Source organism: Momordica charantia, assembly GCF_013281855.1.
Source record: "Momordica charantia cultivar OHB3-1 chromosome 7 unlocalized genomic scaffold, Mcharantia_2.0 BLBB01000007.1, whole genome shotgun sequence".
NCBI classification, from domain to species: domain Eukaryota; kingdom Viridiplantae; phylum Streptophyta; class Magnoliopsida; order Cucurbitales; family Cucurbitaceae; genus Momordica; species Momordica charantia.
The window spans coordinates 10,208,345-10,216,953 of NW_028275165.1; the positions used below are offsets into that span (position 1 = coordinate 10,208,345).

The 8,609-nt window shown below is 42.1% G+C and overlaps 1 pseudogene; it reads left to right on the plus strand.

The window, feature by feature from the left end:
- Positions 1 to 226: 226 nt before the first annotated feature.
- Positions 227 to 6,444, plus strand: LOC148210319 (uncharacterized; annotated as a pseudogene).
- The last annotated feature ends 2,165 nt before the right edge of the window (positions 6,445 to 8,609 follow it).

The window sequence follows — 8,609 nt, forward strand, 5'->3', positions numbered from 1 at the left end:
GATGACTAAAGTTTATAGGAATAAGAGTTATTCTGGTGTAAAATTTAGTTGAGAAAGTCTCAATTCAGTGAAGGAGTATCTGTCTGCCCTACGGTAGCTGTTGCTCTAAATCACTGAAGCGTCGTTGCAAAACAATTTTGTTTGGGTGCTTAATTACTTTTGCTAAAATTTGATTGGGTTTAAAGGCTAATGCATGAAACTGATATAGGTTGTTTTTACTTTCAACATGTCTACTTCCATTATTGCACTCCTAGCCGCTCAAAAACTTAACGGCGAGAATTACAAACAATGGAAATCGAATCTAAATACTATTCTCGTGATAGATGATCTTAGGTTCGTCTTGCAAGAGGATTGTCCTCAAGCTCCTGCGCCTAACGCCACTGTGGCGGTGCGCAACGCCTATGATAAGTGGATCAAGGCCAATGACAAGGCCAAGGTCTACATCTTGGCGAGCATATCTGATGTGCTTGCCAAGAAGCATGAGGACACGGTCACCGCTAAGGAGATCATGGACTCGCTGCAGAGCATGTTTGGACAACCGTCCTCACAGGCTCGACATGAAGCCCTTAAGTTCGTTTATAACTCCCGCATGAATGAGGGTTCCTCAGTGCGAGAAAACATTCTCAACCTGATGGTCCACTTCAATGTGGCTGAGTCGAACGGGGCCATCATAGACGAGTAGAGTCAGGTAAGCTTCATTCTGGAATCTCTTCCGAAGAGTTTCCTTCCATTCCGCAGCAATGCGGTTATGAATAAGCTGGAGTATACTCTTACCACGCTCTTAAACGAGCTGCAGACCTACCAGTCTCTTATGAAGAGTAAGGGACAAGAAGGGGAGGCAAATGTTGCCACCTCAAAGAGGTTCAATCGAGATTCGTCCTCTGAAACCAAGTCTGCGCCCTCTTCTTCTGGAAGTAAGACTTTTAAGAAGAAGGCTGCTGTTAAGGGGTCTAAACCTGACTCCGCTGGTGCTGCTGCCGCTGCTAAGAAAGGCAAGGCCAAGGTTGCAGAGAAAGGAAAGTGTTTCCACTGCAATATGGACGGGCATTGGAAGCGCAATTGCCCAAAGTACTTGGCCGAAAAGAAGAAAGCCAACGAGGGTAAATATGATTTACTTGTTTTGGAAACATGTTTAGTGGAGAACGATGACTCCGCCTGGATATTGGATTCAGGAGCCACTAATCACGTTTGTTCTTCATTTCAGGGAATTAGTTCCTGGAGGCAGCTTGACGCTGGAGAGATGACTCTCAAGGTTGGAACAGGAGAGTTCGTTTGAGTTGTGCCGGTGGGGGAGCTCAACTTGTTTACAAACAAGAATATGTATATATTATTAGATAATGTGTACGTGGTTCCTCAAATTAAAAGGAACTTAATTTCAATTTCTTGTTTGTTAGAACATATGTATTCCATTTCATTTCAACCGAATGAAGCGTTCATTTCAAGAAATGGTGTTAATATTTGTTCTGCTTTGCTTGAAAACAACTAGTATGTGCTAAGACCAACCATAACTAAAGCAGTTTTAAATTCCGAGTTGTTTAAAAATGCTAGAACTCAAAATAAAAGGCAAAAAGTTTCTCAAAAAGAAAAAACCTATCTTTGGCACTTAAGATTAGGTCACGTTAATCTCAATAGGATTGGGAGGTTGGTTAAGAATGACATTCTAAGTGAGTTAGAAGACGATTCTTTACCGCCATGTGAGTCTTGTCTTGAAGGCAAGATGACTAAAAGACCTTTTACTGGAAAAGGTTATAGAGCCAAAGAGCCCTTAGAACTTATACATTCAGACCTTTGTGGTCCGATGAATGTTAAAGCTCGAGGAGGGTATGAATACTTCATCTCTTTTATAGATTATTATTCAAGGTATGGTTATTTATACCTAATGCAACATAAGTCTGAAGCCCTTGAAAAGTTCAAGGAGTACAAGACTGAAGTTGAAAATCAATTAGGTAAAACCATTAAAACACTTTGATCAGATCGGGGTGGAGAGTATATGGACTTGAGATTCCAGGACTATATGATAGAACATGGAATTATGTCCCAACTCTCAGCCCCTGGTACACCTCAAAAAAACGGTGTATCAGAAAGGAGAAACAGAACCTTGTTGGACATGGTTAGATCAATGATGAGCTATGCTCAGTTGCCTAACTCTTTTTGGGGTTACACAGTGGAGACTGCGGTTTATATTTTGAACGTAGTTCCATCAAAAAGTGTTTCTGAAACACCTTTTGAACTATGGAAGGGTCGTAAAGCTAGTTTACATCACTTCCGCATTTGGGGATGTCCGGCACACGTGCTCATGACTAACCCAATGAAATTGGAACCTCGTTCAAAAGTATGCCTATTCGTAGGTTACCCTAAAGAGACGAGAGGTGGTCTATTTTTCGATCCACAAGAAAACAGAGTGTTTGTATCGACAAATGCTACTTTCTTGGAGGAAGACCATGTTCGAGATCATAAAGCACGAAGTAAGGTAGTGATTAACGAGATTTTCGAAGAGGCTACAAACACGTCAACAAGAGTTGTTGATCAAACTTGCACTACAACAAGAGTTGTTGATGAACCCAGTACATCACGTCAGTCACATCCACCTCAAGTGTTGAGGGTTCCTCGACGTAGTGGGAGGGTCGTGTCACAACCTGACCGCTATGTGGGTTTAACTGAAACCCAAGTTGTCATACCTGATGACGGCGTCGAGGATCCATTGACCTACAAAAAGGCAATGGAAGATACTGACAAGGACAAATAGGTCAAAGCAATGGACCTGGAAATGGAGTCGATGTACTTCAATTCCGTTTAGGAACTTGTAGATCAACCTGACGGGGTAAAACCCATAGGATGAAATGGATCTATAAGCGAAAACGAGACGCCGAAGGAAAGGTACAGACCTATAAGGTGAGACTTGTGGCAAAAGGCTACACACAAAGGGAAGGGGTGGACTATGAAGAAACATTCTCCCCTGTAGCTATGCTTAAGTCCATTAGAATACTTTTGTCCATTGCCACATATTATGACTATGAGATATGGCAAATGGACGTCAAGACTGCTTTTCTGAATGGCAATCTTGAAGAAAGTATTTATATGTCTCAACCCGAGGGGTTCATAGCTCAAGGTCAAGAGCAAAAAGTTTGCAAGTTTAAACGGTCCATATATGGACTGAAACAAGCATCTCGATCTTGGGACATAAGGTTCGATACTGCGATCAAATCTTATGGTTTTGACCAAAACGTTGATGAGCCTTGTGTATACAAAAAGGTTGTCAACAACACTGTAGCCTTCTTAGTGTTGTACGTGGATGATATCCTACTCATTGGGAATGATGTAGGATACCTCACTGACATAAATAAGTGGCTAGCGACTGAGTTCCAAATGAAGGATTTGGGAGAAGCTCAGTATGTTCTTGGCATCCAAATTCTAAGGGATCGCAAGAACAGAACGTTAGCCCTGTCTCAAGCAACTTATATCTACAAGATGCTTGTTCGATATTCGATGAAAAATTCCAAGAAAGGTTTATTACCATTCATGCATGGAATTCATCTGTCTAAGGAACAATGTCCTAAGACACCTCAAGAAGTTGAGGATATGAGACGTATACCCTATGCTTCAGCAGTGGGCAGCCTGATGTACGCTATGCTATGCACGGGGCCTGACATTTGCTATGCGGTAGGGATGGTCAGTAGGTAAATCCAACCTAGGATATGATCACTGGACTGCTATTAAGGGAATCTTCAAGTATCTTAGGAGAACAAGGGACTACAAGCTCGTGTATGGCGCTAAGAATTTGATCCTTACAAGATACACTGACTCTGACTTCCAAAAAGACAAGGATTCAAGGAAATCCATGTCGGGGTCAGTATTCACTCTTAAAGGAGGAGCGGTAGTTTGGCGAACCATCAAACAAGGATGCATCGCTGACTCCACCATGGAGGCTGAGTACGTTGCAGCTTGTGAAGCAGTAAAATAGGCGGTTTGGCTTAGAAAGTTCTTGACAGATTTGGAAGTCGTTCCAAACATGAACTTGCCCATCACACTTTATTGTGATAACAGTGGTGCTGTGGCAAATTCTAAAGAACCTCGAAGCCACAAGAGAGGCAAACACATCGAAAGGAAGTACCATCTTATACGAGAGATAGTGCAACGAGGATGTAAAGGCCTGAATTCTCTATACGTTTAACGAGGTAACGGTCCTATAATACTTCCTAAACCCTCCTAGTTAAGGTAACGTAAAATGTAATGTCTTCATAATGCAACTGAAATATGGAGGTACACAATAACGTAATGTCCAAAAGAAAATAATGCCCGCCTCAGTGGCTAGGAATCCAATCAAAAGAAAATAATCGTTTTGTCTAGTAATCCAAAATACACCAGTAATCCGAATAGTAATAATATCCGCAAAACAATAATCCTCCTAAGATGCGAGAATCGAAAAAGAAAATGTCCCGTGAGTTAACCCAATGTCTAGTTTTTTTTTTCCTAGCAATAAGTTTTTAACGCTGCTCGCAATGCACGACATTATCCACTATCCTAATCAACACAGCTAGTGATCCCTCCTCGGTTAAACCTCCTCCACGTCATCACCACAGTCGGCCCTGTTCACACCTGAAACAAATAAGGTAGAGGGGGGGGGGGTGAGTACATAACATACTCGGTAAGTATCCCTCCCTAACTAAACACAACGGCATGCTCGTAATCATAACCACATCAAAACAATAGCAGAAACAATAGATAGGCAGCAAGGAATAATAACAGTAGATTAACCTTACCATACAAGCAGCCTAACGCCGGGACTTCTAGGGCTCCAACCACACGACTCACTAGCCCCTGCCCTTCTTGAACTAGCACTCGCTCTACCCCCTATGTTGGTACTCCAAGTCTAACTCTTCAAGGCGTAACGACTCTTGACATTTATCCCCAAGATACCGACCTCCCTCTACCACGCTTGGTGTTCGACCTTGCCATTTATCCCCAAGGTCTTGAACTGTTACTCATAAGCATCACTTCACGTTAGTCCTCCAAGTCTAACTCTTCGAGTTGTATTGGCCCTTGACATTTATCCCCAAGACCCCAATACTCCTCTATAGAAACTTGACGTTCGGCCTTGCCATTTATCCCTAAGGCCTTGAACTGTGCACCAGTCCTTGACATTTATCCCCAAGGTACCGATGACTACCCGGCGTATTGGTTCTTGACATTTATCCCCAAGACCCCAATACTCCTATACAGAAACCTGAGGTTCGGCCTTGCCATTTATCCCCAAGGCATCCACTCAAGGCTTTGCATAAACAAGTGACTAGTATGCAATTTCTCTTCAGACGACCCGCAGGTTAACGAACCACTAACCCATCACATCACTCTTGACAATTTCCACTAATCCACCCAAGACAACCTATAAGCACGTCTTCCACATTTCAATTCACAGCACAATTTACCAGCATGCTTTTCATTATACCAAACAAAACACCAACACAACAACTTCCAACAAAAAAAGACAAAACAAATAAAAAAGAAAACTATATAACAGGCTATCAACATGTGTATTTCATCTTCGACCTGTTCACAAACGTCATAGGCCAATTACTCCCAATCAAAATAATCAAAAAAGACCAATCCCCTCCAACGATAATAAACCATGCATTTTTATAATGTCTAACAATAAAAATAGTAACACGAAACTCGACGCTATCATTAGAAGCCCTCAAAACCAAGACTAACAATTCCTACATGCACGAAATTAATTATTTTAACTAAAAATCAGCACGAAGATACTCTGTTAACACTAAATAACGCACGCACACGCGCACTGGTGCTACTTACCTACTGCTATGCTCCTATATCTTGCGTCAATTCACCACCTAATCAACAATAGACAAACGAAATAATTAATACAAATTTTCCAGCCATCTAAATTCATTATAAGAGATCTTGCAATGTCCATTACCACAAAAATCGACTTCGTCTAGGTGCGGGTAACTCAGGCCTAACCCGAATAAATGTGGGTTGCGTATATCGAGCCTCTAATGGTTATGGGTAGGCGCCGAAATCGGAAACTGCTGCTGTCTGAACTATTTTATCAGTAAAAACTCACCAAATCGATACTCACGACACTGTGTGCAGTAAGGACCCGCGCCACGACTTTCGACCACCAAGGGAGACCGAACCCGCTCGCGAGGGAAGGGCTGCGCCGCCGGAAAACACCCTGAAGACAGCACCCACGCGCAACCGCCGCCGCCTGCTGCTGCCCGACGCCCACGCACGCCTGTTGCTGCTGGAATCCGCGCGTCCGTTGTTGCCCGATGCCGCACACCGCTGCTGCCCGACGCCCGTGCACGCCTGCTGCTGCCGAAATTCGTGCGCCCGTTGCCGCACGCCGCCGCGCACCGCTGCTGCCCGGAGTCGCACGCCGCCGCTGCCTGTCGCGCCGTTGCGTCGGAGGTCGTCGTCCGTTGAGCGCTTCGGAGAGGGAGGAGGTGCTGGTAGAAGAAATAACGAAAAGTAAAACGGGGGGGGGGGAGGTGTTTCACGAATAGGATGGGTTTGGGGCTAGGGTTTCCTCTTTACTTTTCTTTTGGTTTTTTTTTTAAAAGAAGGGACCCACTTGGGCTACGGTTTTCCCTTTACTTCCCTCTTGTTTTAAAACAAGGAAGGCCCACTTACCCAGATACTTAGTTTGGGCCCAACGACTCAGGACAAATGCTAGAGAAAGCAAACTCCTTGTTAAACAATAATTAGATACGTACGTACACGTCAAAACTCATAACAAATACCGCAGCAACTCGAAATAAAATGAAATGGAACAATTAAATTAAATAAAAAAAATTTCTAAGAAAAGAGGCCCCGAGACTCGCGGGTAACCTAACCTGAGTAACGCGGGGCGCTACAGAGGAGATGTGATCGTCACAAAGATTGCTTCGGAGCACAATATTGCTGATCCTTTTACGAAGGCACTCACGGCTAAAGTGTTTGAGGGTCATCTAGAAAGTCTAGGTCTACGAGCTTTGTACGATTAGTCTAGGGCAAGTGGGTCAAATGTAATGGGTATAGTGTATGCCCTAGTTTATTGTATTTTTCCTTCGCTTTATGATAATGTACACCCCACTCCAGTTTAGTTCAAGTGGGAGTTTGTTGGGTGTGTTGCCCTAAACTCGTAGTTTGTATTTTGTGTAAAAACAAATGTATATTCAATAAAGTTTCATTCAATAAATTTGTTGTTGAATTCATAGCATTGCATTGTCCAAAATCCAATAAACTAAACATCCGAGGTTATTTTAGTGTAACCGGGACAGTATATGTACTGGGTATATATTTGATATACCCTTGATATACGAGGTATATATTTGATATACCCTGATATACAAGTGGATAATGTCCCGTGAATAACCTAAAAGGTCGATAGTATATGGATAAGGCTGGGGCAACACTATGAATACGGCCCACTCTGTAAAGGTTACAGACGACTCGATCCAGGTCATTCGTGTGGAGACATGCGAGTGAAGTATCCTATACAATGAGTTTGTATAAGACCGGACAACGAAATAGCCAATCTTTAGATGTAACACCGTTAACTAATAGATTGCTGTTTCTTAGGATGACCAGACAACTCATTCTCAATCCTGAGTGAGTTATGGACTCCTGCCCGTGAGGGCTCGTCCTTTGATCTGTATGGGTGAGAGTGGCCCAAGTTGCCGACTCAACATTCCTACCATTTTGGGGACGAGACCGAGTGGGGAGCTAGGAACATAACTTCACAAGATAGAATTCACTCCTCTCCGACTTTAGGGGAGTAGATGAGTGTTCCCTTAAATGCTGACACCGAGATTTGAACAAGGGACCCCACCTTCTCATTGGCCCGAGAGGGACTTCCGGTTATTGGTCGGACCATAAATGGGTTGTTCATTAGAGGAGCAGTGGTATTTAAGGAATAAGATGTAACTCAGGGGTAAAACAGTAATTTGACCCAACTTGAGTTACGAGCACTCGTGAAGGATTGACTTGTCATTAATGGTCGTATATCCGTGGACACGAAAACATTTTGCAGTGAGAAGAGTGCAACTGCGGGTCTCTAGTGGAATGACCCGTAGTTAGCGAATGTTGATTAACTCGATAAATGAGTTTGACCGATTAATCTCGTATCGTTGGAGCTCCGGATCTGTAGGTCCATTAGGTCCCCTTGCTAGCTCATAATGGGTAAAACGAGGATCAAGTTTTGGAAGAATTTGAATTGTTCAAATTACTTAAGGGATTATATGTATATTGATACATTATAATATATAGTTAATTATAAATTAAAACTATATATTATGAGAGAAATTATTTGAATGAGATTCAAATAAAATTAATATGAATAAGATTCATATTAAAACTATAGTTTAAAATAATGTGCATAAGATGTACATTAGAACTATAGGTTATACGAGAGAAATGTTTTAGAATATGATTCCATTCATATGATAAATAATTAAGGGTTAATTATTTATTTGATATATATATATATATTAATTATTATATATATATATTATATGTAACGCCCCGAGTCCCTCAGGTTAGTTAGTCTCGAATTGGGAGATTTTTTTTTGTTTTTCATTTAAATTTCAAAGTGGATGTTAATTGAATTT